The sequence below is a fragment of the Prionailurus viverrinus genome, chromosome A2, assembly GCF_022837055.1.
Source record: "Prionailurus viverrinus isolate Anna chromosome A2, UM_Priviv_1.0, whole genome shotgun sequence".
NCBI classification, from domain to species: Eukaryota; Metazoa; Chordata; class Mammalia; order Carnivora; family Felidae; genus Prionailurus; species Prionailurus viverrinus.
The window spans coordinates 118,443,290-118,454,321 of NC_062562.1; the positions used below are offsets into that span (position 1 = coordinate 118,443,290).

Here is an 11,032-nt window from a genome sequence, read left to right on the forward strand (position 1 = left end):
GTTGCTCTCCATAATCTGTGACAATGACAAGAATATCCCCCAAGTTACCTGCTCCCTCTACTTCATCATTTAAATTAATCTCCCTCGCTTAATCTTAATCCCCCTAATTGCCAGCCCCTTAATCGCTTAACTTAATCCCCCAAATTGCCTCAACATATCCATGTATTACCCTGTTACACCCTCCAAAAAAGCCCCACAAGCCAAAAATAGAATGGCTCAAAGGGTATCCATAACTTGTCCAAAGTCATAGGACCCCAATTGACATTGGCTGAGTCCAGAGCCTGTACCACTAACTTCTACGCAATTGTATACACCAGGGGTCGGGTGATGGGCAGCACCGAGTCGCATAAAGCTCTCAGATATGGGTTCTTGACCTGCACAGAGTTTAGAAAAGCAAAGTGACCAGACAGCCTGGCTGCCCAACCAGCCTATTTTCTATTCTCCTCCTCTCCTTGCTTCACACATTTATGAGACCTAGCCAGGCAACTGTGCTTGGGATCTTGGGCTGACACTGAGGCAGGGGAAGGGGCAATGGAAAAAAAGCCTGTTCCTGGGGCGCCTGGGTGGCGCAGTCGGTTAAGCATCCGACTTCAGCTCAGGTCACAATCTCACGGTCCGCGAGTTCGAGCCCCGCGTCGGGCTCTGGGCTGATGGCTCAGAGCCTGGAGCCTGCTTCCGATTCTGTGTCTCCCTCTCTCTCTGACCCTCCCCCGTTCATGCTCTGTCTCTCTCTGTCTCAAAAATAAATAAACGTTAAAAAAAATTTTTTTTTAAAAAGCCTGTTCTTGAGACTCTTCTTTTAAAAAAAAAAAATTTTTTTTTAACGTTTTATTTATTTTTGAGACAGAGAGAGACAGAGCATGAACGGGGGAGGGGCAGAGAGAGAGGGAGACACAGAATCGGAAGCAGGCTGCAGGCTCTGAGCCATCAGCCCAGAGCCCAACGAGGGGCTCGAACTCACGGACCGCGAGATCGTGACCTGAGCTGAAGTCGGCCGCTTAACCGACTGAGCCACCCAGGCGCCCCTCTTCAGACTCTTCTAAAAGAAGACTTCGCAAACAAAAGACAAAAGAAGGGAAAGAGATAGGACAAGTCAACAAGGTTTTTCAAAGGCTGTCCTCTACCATCAGAATCCCCTGGGGAACTTGTTAGAAATACAGAGCCCTGGGCCCGGAGAACACGTACTGAGTCTTGGAGATGGCCACGGAGTCTAAATTTTTAACGAGCTCCCAGGGGTTTCTGATATGCCTTTGTAATTTGAGAACCATTGAATTATACTTGTTCCAGAAAAATTTCTCACAATCATCTACTTTTCCCTTTTTGCAAATATAACTATTTGCCATATCTACTGGAAAATAGTATTCACCATCAGTTTCACATATGTCCTAGAAAACCCTCTAATCACCTAACTTTCCTTTCTCTGAGCACTTCTTTTTATCTTTGAGCTTTGGTGTGCCAAACTGAAGTCAGTCCCAAATACGTTCTGGACCAGCCCTCACATCAAAGGGCTTCGTTGTAATCCAGCTCATCTGAGCCATTTTCACCATTTATTTTCAGTCTGTCATTACCAAGGAGCTGGTCAGTGGCACTGAGAATAAATTTTTCACACTGACCGAAGCCCAGGGTTCATGAGCCACAAGACATATTTGAGGGCCACAGGCAGTCACTCAACCTCCTCCTGCTCATCCTCTGGGAAAGGTGGGCAAGAGAAATCCCTCCAAAGCCTCAGGGCAGTGAGGGGTGCCCATTCCCTTGCCCCTGACTTTGGAAAAAACTTTACATCTCCATACATTTCCTTTGAAGTTCAGTATGCCTCGAGAGACCTTCCCTGCCTGCCACACCCATACACATCCTATTCATCCCAGCTCAGAAGTAGTGACCATCAAAATAGTAATCATAAATTGGTTTTGCCCCTCTTATTCTGTCCTACCTTGCTGTAATTTCCCTTTACAGCACTCATCAAAATCTGCAGTGATGTATTTCGTGTTTATTTCGTGCATATCTATGCATCCTACTTGACTGAAGGCTACATGAAGGCAGAGATCATTTGCTTTGCCCATCCTTGTATTTATAACCTGTTACAATTATAACCTGTTACAATGTCTGGCACATAGTAGGTACTCAGTTTTAATATTATTGAATGAATGAATGAATGAATGAATGAATGAATGAATTTACTATTTTCAATGTTGTCAGGCTCTGGGCTAAATGCTACTGATACCGGGTCTGTTTTAATCTTCTCGACAACCTTCTGAGGTAAGCATTATTATTACCCCTTTTGAACAGATAAGGAAGCTGAGGTTCAGTGAGGCTCAAGAATTTGTCAGTCACACAGCTAATAAGCGGGGACCCTTGGATTCAAATATGACTTTGTCTACATCTACAACGCAGCTCTCAGCCACAATACCACACACTTTGAATAATTGCAAATGGTGATGGGGATAATTAAGATGATGATAAGATAATCATTTAAACACCTCTAAATCAGAAAAAAAATCAGAAGACTGATAATACTCAGTGTTGGTGGAGATGTGGATCACTAGGAATTCCTAATACACGGCTGGTAGGCATATATATTAGCAAATCATTTTAGGAAAAAGGTTGGCAATATCTAATCCATTACATTATACTTATACTATAGCACAGTGCACATAGTGAAATATGGATAAGCTGGTGCAGCCACTGTGGAAAGCAGTCTAACAATTCCTCAAAACACGGAATTACCATATGATGCAGCAATTCCATTTTGGGGCATATATTTGAAGAGATATTGGCACCCCCATGTTCACAGCAGCATTTTTCCCGAGAGCCAAAAGGTGGAAGCAACTCAAGGATTCATCAGTGGATGCATGAATGGATAAGTATACTGCACAGAATGTGGTGTGTGCATATGGATCAGTGGATATGATTTAGCTTTAAAAAGGAAGAAATTCTGGGGTGCCTGAGTGGCTCAGTCAGTTGGGCGTCCGACTTCTGCTCAGGTCACGATCTTTCGGTTCATGGGTTTGAGCCCCGTGTCGGGCTCTGTGCTGACAGCTCAGAGCCTGGAGCTGGCTTCGGATTCCATGTCTCCCTCTCTCTCTGCCCCTTCCCTACTCACACTCTGTTCCTCTCTCTCTCTCTCTCTCTGCCCCTCCCCCACTCACACTCTGTTCCTCTCTCTCTCTCTCTCTCTCAAAAATGAATCAACATTAAAAAAAATTTTAGAAGTATACTGCCCAGAAAAGGGGGCTCTGACCAGACTACCTGTGCCATGTTTTACTCCTTTGCTGGGTATCCCTTTTAAGACCATTGGCTGTTTGATGCTGGCTGATTGGTGGTGGACCACCAGGCTGGCAAGAGGTCTGGAAACTTTGAAAACGAGGAAAGGTTGAATGAGAGGGGTGCTGGTCTGGAAAGCGCCCATGGGCTTGTTGGAGAGTGTAATTGAGAAGTCCAGCTCTTTGCTTGGCTAAACCACTGTTCTGTTCTCTCTGGGAAATTCATCCTCTTTGATTAAGCGAGTAACCTCAGAAGGAGCCAGATCCACAGAATCAGCCTGGAAAAAGGAAAGGGCAAGTTAGGGGACACAAGAAACCTACCACCAACTACCAGAAAACCTGTCTTATAGACATGGATTCATTCTGGGAAGTTCCAGAGTAGGTTAGAGGCCACAGGGGAACTGTATAAACAGAGCTGGGTAAGCACCTGCGAGATGGGCTCCCTGTGAGGTCTTGGGCATGTCCAACCATCTAGATTGGGAGAGATTCCAGAACTAAAGGCTGGGGAGGCCAAAGAAGATGACAGTGTGTCCTCTCCTGCTTTATGCTAATGATTCAAATGCATCCAAATGCTAGGCACCCTGCCCGCCAGGAACAGCATTTGGTTTTAGATCCACTCAGTCAATGTTGGAGTTGGATTTTCTGTCTAATTCTTCCATAAACCATTCTGATTTTACCATGTGCTAGATTAGCCCTTTTAATAAAAGTTGCGGTCCCTGGAGAATTAAAACTTCTGCCCAGGCTTAGGTTTTACTATTGATAAAGCAAGCCATGCATTCCACTAATAAAAAGCAGTTTAAAGCAGATGCATCTAGTTTATTCTATTTTGCAGACCGGTCATAGGTGCTACCTCCCCTATAAACAGTCCACCATCTTTTCAAGTTTTTTTCCCACATGCTTTTTATTTTTATTTATTTATTTATTTTTCACAGAAAAGCCAATTTATTATTACTAATGTTAGCTTTTGTGGAGGATTTTAGGTCACATATTAGCAGTCTCATCAATAATGTGACCATTACCTATAATCAAAACTGTTCAGAAATAAAATTATATACATATATAATGTATAATATAATACAAATATTTTTTCTATCCGTTAATTTCCAAAGCATGCTCATTCATATCTGACTGACCAATAGTACATAAATATCCTTTTATGATAGGCCAGGACATCCATTTTCTCCCAGTTATACAAAAACAAATGCAAAATAGTGTTACGTGACTTCCTTGCCTGAAATGATAAGACTGTGTGTACATACATACATTTAAATCCCTTTATTCCCATTCCATGTTTTTGGCTGAACTTTATTCGTATAATATCTGCCCTTCTTATGAAAGGCATCTCTATCTCTTCTCTTGTGAAAGGCATCACTATCCAGTTACCCAAGCCAAAACTCCTTCTTCTCCATCCCCCCACCTCTAGTCACTGAGTGCTAACAAGACATCTTCTTAAATCTTTCTGGAATGGATCTCCTCTCCATTAGAATTCCCTTTTGCAAGCCCACTTCTTCATCAGTCTGAACAAAAGATTTTAATTGCTCTGCTGCAGTTTTCTCTTCTTTAGTCAGTGGTGACAGCTCCACATCTGTTTGCTTTTGTAGTTCTTGTATCATGGTCATCGTCTTATTGACAGCACAAATGTGGTTCTTACTCTCTCTCCGTTCTATACCAATTGGTTTAAAGCGGGCATACAAAGTTTGATATCGAGACTTTATTGCTGACAATTCCTTTAAGAGGGTAACTGGATTTCTCCTGCCTGCTGCATCAGGATGACTAGTCTTGATTTCATATTCCAGCCTGTATTGAATGTAATCCAGATCAGAGCTTTCTGGAACATCACTTCCAGCTTATCGACCTCCGCCTCCATGTTGAATCCCCCACATGCTTTTTAAAATTTTTTTTTTCAACGTTTATTTATTTTTGGGACAGAGAGAGACAGAGCATGAACGGGGGAGGGGCAGAGAGAGAGGGAGACACAGAATCGGAAACAGGCTCCAGGCTCTGAGCCATCAGCCCAGAGCCTGACGCGGGGCTCGAACTCACGGACGGTGAGACCGCGACCTGGCTGAAGTCAGACGCTTAACCGACTGCGCCACCCAGGCGCCCCATTCTCCCCCCCCCCCCACATGCTTTTTAAAGCATTTCCATATTCTGCAATAAGTGTTTCAATCACCTTTTATGGAAACCCACAAGACACTGAACTTAAGGATTTGTATAAACAGCCACAGGCGGTTGTCTTTCGATACCGTACAACGCACGGTCATGAAGAAGGGACCACAAATAAGTCAGCTGATTGCATGTCACTTTAAAACCACTGAATGTAGACTAAAGGCCGCTGAAAGGTTCTAATCTATACTGACTCCAACTTGAACCCCATGAGAAATGCGAGGTATGATGCCGATGTCTTTTCCTAAATCTGGCGATTTCTTTTCTTTTTTTTTTTTTTTTCAACGTTTATTTATTTTTTTGGGACAGAGAGAGACAGAGCATGAACGGGGGAGGGGCAGAGAGAGAGGGAGACAGAGTCGGAAACAGGCTCCAGGCTCCGAGCCATCAGCTCAGAGCTCGACGCGGGGCTCGAACTCACGGACCGCGAGATCGTGACCTGGCTGAAGTCGGACGCTTAACCGACTGCGCCACCCAGGCGCTCCTGGTGATTTCTTTTCTAAGCAGTAATTAAATCAGTGAGAATGATATAGATTTATGTGAGTTGCTCAAATCTTTTTAGCAGCCATCATGAAACCAAAACCCCACCGATACACTTTACACGTCTGCGATTGGCAAATTTTGAAATGTCAGATCCACGCTAATTTATTTTGCAAGCCACTCCAGGAAAGCCAGGTCTCAGCCCAAGCCTCCCCCTGCCGGTAGGAGAACGGTTCCAGAAAGTCCTCCAGAGCTGACGTCAGGGCCCAGTGGGCTCTCTTTGTCCCTTCGCTGGCACCGTGTGGTGTCCCTGAGAAATTTTCTGCTTCTGCTGCCGGCACTGGCATCGTGTCAAACCTGGTTCAACACTTCAGTGTGTGCTGAGTCAGAACAGGTGCAGGGATGAAGTAACCACTTTGTATCCACATTTGAATATTTCAGCTCATGAGCAAGCTGGCTCAGGTGTGCTTCCTCCTTTCATCTGCCACCCGTTTGCTCAGCCCAGGACCGGTTGTCTGCCCAGCATGACCTGAACAGGTTGCTTCATCCTTGTCATCTGATTGAATTACTGACAGCATGTTTGAAGCTGCCTTTTCGTTCGTAAGAGGCAACTTCTTTCTGCTGTGGAATCATTTCTCCCTTCAGAGCAAAGGGCCCTGGGCCCTGCCGAGACATGGCCCTGAGCTTATGACCGGAGACTGTGGTAGAAGGGAGGCAGTCATGTGTTTGGCCATAGGAGTGTCTCTCCACCTTTCTTTCTTCCAGAGTGGAAGGAAGCACAGAGAAGGAAGAAGCCCCGGCCTCCCTTAGGGACCCAGGAAGGGAAATGAGAAGCTGACTCAGATTCACAAAGAACTTAGCAACGAAAAGGGAGGTCTTCAGCATTTCGTGCTTTCCAAGTGGGCAGTTCCACATGCATACCTACTTTTTAAGGTTAATAGGGATTACGAATGAGGGGCTGGCTTGCAGACTGACATGGGCCGAGGTTGCTGCCGATGAGGAAAATCAAAGCAGTCTATTAGAGACGTCAAGGTCTCCTAGACGCCAGTGACGTTCGCCTTTAACACACAAACAGCTTCTCTGACCTCACAACAGAGATGTCTGAGCCTAGGGCTGGGATCCACCAGAATGGTCCGGAGGTGGTGCTGAGAGAAGGCAGAGTTACATAATCAGAGGTGAGAGGCAGAAAGAACTAGATGCCCAATATCCAGAACACTCTCATACACAAGCACTGGACTGAGGACGTGCCCTAGAGAGGATATGGCCAAGGTGAGAAGGACGAGCACTGGCAGAGTTAGAGAGGAAGGCAGTTGCATTGACAGTCTCAAAATAATTTTTTCAACAAAAAACAAAAGTGTATTTCTGCAGCCCAAAGTGGAAAGGACTTTTGTTTCTTCCGAAACAAACAAAAAAAATGGGGGTAGGTAGATGAAGGAGGCAAAGGAGTCTTGGTCTGGTATTAACCAATTCTATAAGGAGATTAAATAGATCCCCAAGCCATCATGAGGGTACAGAGCTGGAGCACTGGGGTGGGCAGGCTGGGGAGGGTGGGAGCTGAAGGGCCGGTTTTCTCTCCCGGGGAAGCTGGGACCAAGGAAAAGCCCCTGGCCGCAGAAAGCCAGGCAAGCCAGTTGGCCTGGACGCCTCTGGACTCGTGATGTGTGGACACTCAGCTCCCTATGCCTGGCAATTTCCGGCATTCTCCCCACCCCACCTTCACCAACCTATTATCAAGAGAAAGGAAAGATACGTTGAATGATTCGAGGGAAGGTTTTCTCTAGAATGAGCCAAATTTTCTCTTCTCATGTAGAAAAGAAAAAGAAAAAACAAGCCGATGGGGCGCTTGGGTGGCTCAGTCGGTTAAGCGTCTGACTTTGGCTTAGGACATGATCTTGTGGTTTGCGAGTTGGAGCCCCGCATTGAGCTCTGTGCTGACAGCTCAGAGCCTGGAGCCTGCTTCGGATTCTGCGTGTTCCTCTCTCTCTGCCCCTCCCCCACTCATACTCTCTCTCTCTCTCTCTCTCTCTCTCTCTCTCAAAAATAAACATTAAAAAAAATGTTTTTAAAATAAAATACGAGGGGCGCCTGGGTGGCGCAGTCGGTTAAGCGTCCGACTTCAGCCAGGTCACAATCTCGCGGTCCGTGAGTTCGAGCCCCGCGTCGGGCTCTGGGCTGATGGCTCGGAGCCTGGAGCCTGTTTCCGATTCTGTGTCTCCCTCTCTCTCTGCCCCTCCCCCGTTCATGCTCTGTCTCTCTCTGTCCCAAAAATAAATAAACATTGAAAAAAAATCTATAAAAAAAATAAAATACGAGAACCAGAAAAAAAAAATTTTTTAAAGAAAGGAAAAACAAGCTGAGTCATCAGAAAAAAGTTATAATCTTATACTTAGTTGAAACCATAGTGATTATTCTAAAGAAAACAGGTGAGAGACACATGAGACCCACTAGAGATGGAGGCCAGGAGGGGCAATCAGGTAACCCAGGTACACGGTTGCTGTGAACTTGGCCACTATCCCCCTTAGAATCAAGACCGCAGCAAACCACGATCTGGGCCAATTGCCATGGAAGGGGGTCCTGTAACCCTCCCTACTGCAAACTACTGGGGTGTCTGGTGAAAGCAGGCATCATCATCTGCTTGTGACCTCGAAAGTGCAGAGCACATGGTCAGTACCCTGTGTGGCTCGTTGACAAGTAAGAATCTTTTAAAAGCAAATGGATGGGTGAGATGTATTAAAGGGGACAGTTCTTCCTAAAGGCCACATGAAGGGAATACTGTCAAACCTCTGACCCTCAGAAAGTCATTCAAGGAAACTTCTAGATCTTCCCTCCATATGTCTTCCATGTTTACCATCATCTAACCAGTCTGACCGTGTCAGCGGTGAGACAGCACCCATGGCAGTGTGACCCGGGAAAATACAATAGGGGACCACCCTGCATGGGGTCTGGGGCCATGTGGAGTGAAGCCATGAGGGGCAGAGAGAGGGACTGTGGTGGCTCTGGAATCCTCGGGCCACATCAGTGCAGCATTGTCCTAAGGTTTATCCTGACGGGAGGCATCCCAAGGCATCCGGCAAACACTCTAGGGCTGAGGTGATAGTGACATCGATATTTTCTTGCTTGATTTTAGCTTTCATTCCCAGGAACATGATCTCAATTTAGAGTTTCCATGGGAAATTCTGCTAGAAATCTTGCCAGTTCTGCCATCCAGGGCTTTCCCAAGTATGCCATCAGCTTATGGCCACTGAGGGAGACTGTCAGGCTGCTTCCAGACAGCTAAGGAACACATTTCTCCAAGTAACCTAGACACTAAGACAGTATTCTCTGAAACATGTATTCAGTACGAAGAATCATACGGGAAAAAAAATGTTTGTAGTCACATCAACTTGGGAAATACAGAGCTAAACAAAAGTAAACAGGCTTCTTTGCCGCAGAACTTCTGGGGGGGGCCTCGCCATGTGAGCGGGTGCTGGAATCTACAGCAAGGGGGTCCGTTGTGTGTAGCCTTTCCCACCCTTCTTGGCCATCAATCCCTCCCTCCCCCACCTTCTTCCCCTCAGAGAACCACATGACCTCACTTGCCCAGAACAGCGTTGCTTTAATACTAACTGAAAATAAAGGATTAGACCACCTCGAAAGCATGCTGTTGGAACCCTAACGGAATAGGCCGTGATCATCAGTGGTGCCTAAATTCCATAAAGGTGAAAGCCCACAGGGAATGTCACCGTGTATGGATCAGGCTGATGCCAACCGAACCCACCGATGCACCCTCATGTCACAAAAAGAGAGGCACTCCTAGATGTGTACACCAAAGAAATAACACAGGCGTTCAAGCAAAAATTGGTACACGAATGTTCATTGCATCACTATTCACAAAAGTCAAAAGGTGAAAACAACCCAAACGCCCATCGACTGACTGATGGATAAATGCAATATGGCATATCTGCGCAAGGGAACGTGATTCAGCCACGAAGAGAAATGAAGACCTCACATGTGCTACAATGTGGAAGAACCTTGAGAACACCATCCTAAGTGAAAGAAGCTGTCCTAAAAGGCCACACATTATACGATTCCATTTATATAAAATACCCCTGGACACAAAAAGCCATTAGTGGCTTCCAGGGGCTGGCGGAGGGAGCGATCGGAGAATGAGTCAAGGGTTTTTTTTGGGGGGTGATGGAAAAGTTCTGGAATTAGTGATGGTTGTACAACATTGTGCATGTCCTAAATGCCTCTGGATGGCACACTTTAATATGGCTTAAATGGTACGTTTGATATTAGATGTATTTTACTACAAAGAGAGAGAGAAGGAGGGAGAGAAAGCAGTAAAGGAAGGTGTACCTTTCTGATGGGGTGCAACAGGCCGTTCACAGCACCTCCTATGAGATAGTCTTGCCAAAAAATCCAACTCGATTATGCCTCTGGGATACCAGTTTATAGGAAAACAGGAAAGGGAAACATTCAACAACTCCATGCAGGTGCATTCAGCAAAATGGAAAATGAGGGACACCTAAGGAACAAATCACCAGGTTTCTTCAACAAATAAAAGATAAGGAGGGAAAAAAAGTGGGAGGGTGGACAGTCCGAGTTTAAAAGATCTACAAGACCTATCAGCCGAATGCAATGTGTGAACCATATTTGGATTGTGATTAAACAAGTTAAGTTTGTTTGTTTGTTTGTTCGTTCGTTTTAAGTATTAACGTGACAACCAAGGACATTTGATTACCGACTGGATTTTTTTTTTTATATTAAGGAAGTATTGTTAAGCTTGTAGCTGTGATAATGACATTACGGTGATGCAAAAGGATTTTATTTTTAGAAATACATACTGAAGCATTCATGGATGCAAAGATATGTGTGGGATTTGTCATAAAGTAATTCAGTACAAGGAAGGGGAAGAAAATGGATGGCAGTTTAGAAGAAACAAGATTAGCCATAAATTGATAACTGCTGGAAGCTGGGTGTTCTAATTTTGTATTAAGTTTGAAAATGTCAGGGGCACCTGGGTGGCTCAGTCGGTTAAGCATCCAACTTCAGCTCAGGTCATGATCTCGCAGTTTGTGAGTTTGAGCCCCGTGTCAGGCTCAGTGCTGACAGCCCAGAGCCTGGAACCTGCTTCGGATTCTGTG

The 11,032-nt window shown here is 45.3% G+C and overlaps 1 pseudogene; it reads right to left on the reverse strand.

The window, feature by feature from the left end:
- Positions 1–4,483: 4,483 nt before the first annotated feature.
- Positions 4,484–5,127, reverse strand: LOC125161163 (spindle and kinetochore-associated protein 2-like; annotated as a pseudogene).
- Positions 5,128–11,032: the final 5,905 nt, after the last annotated feature.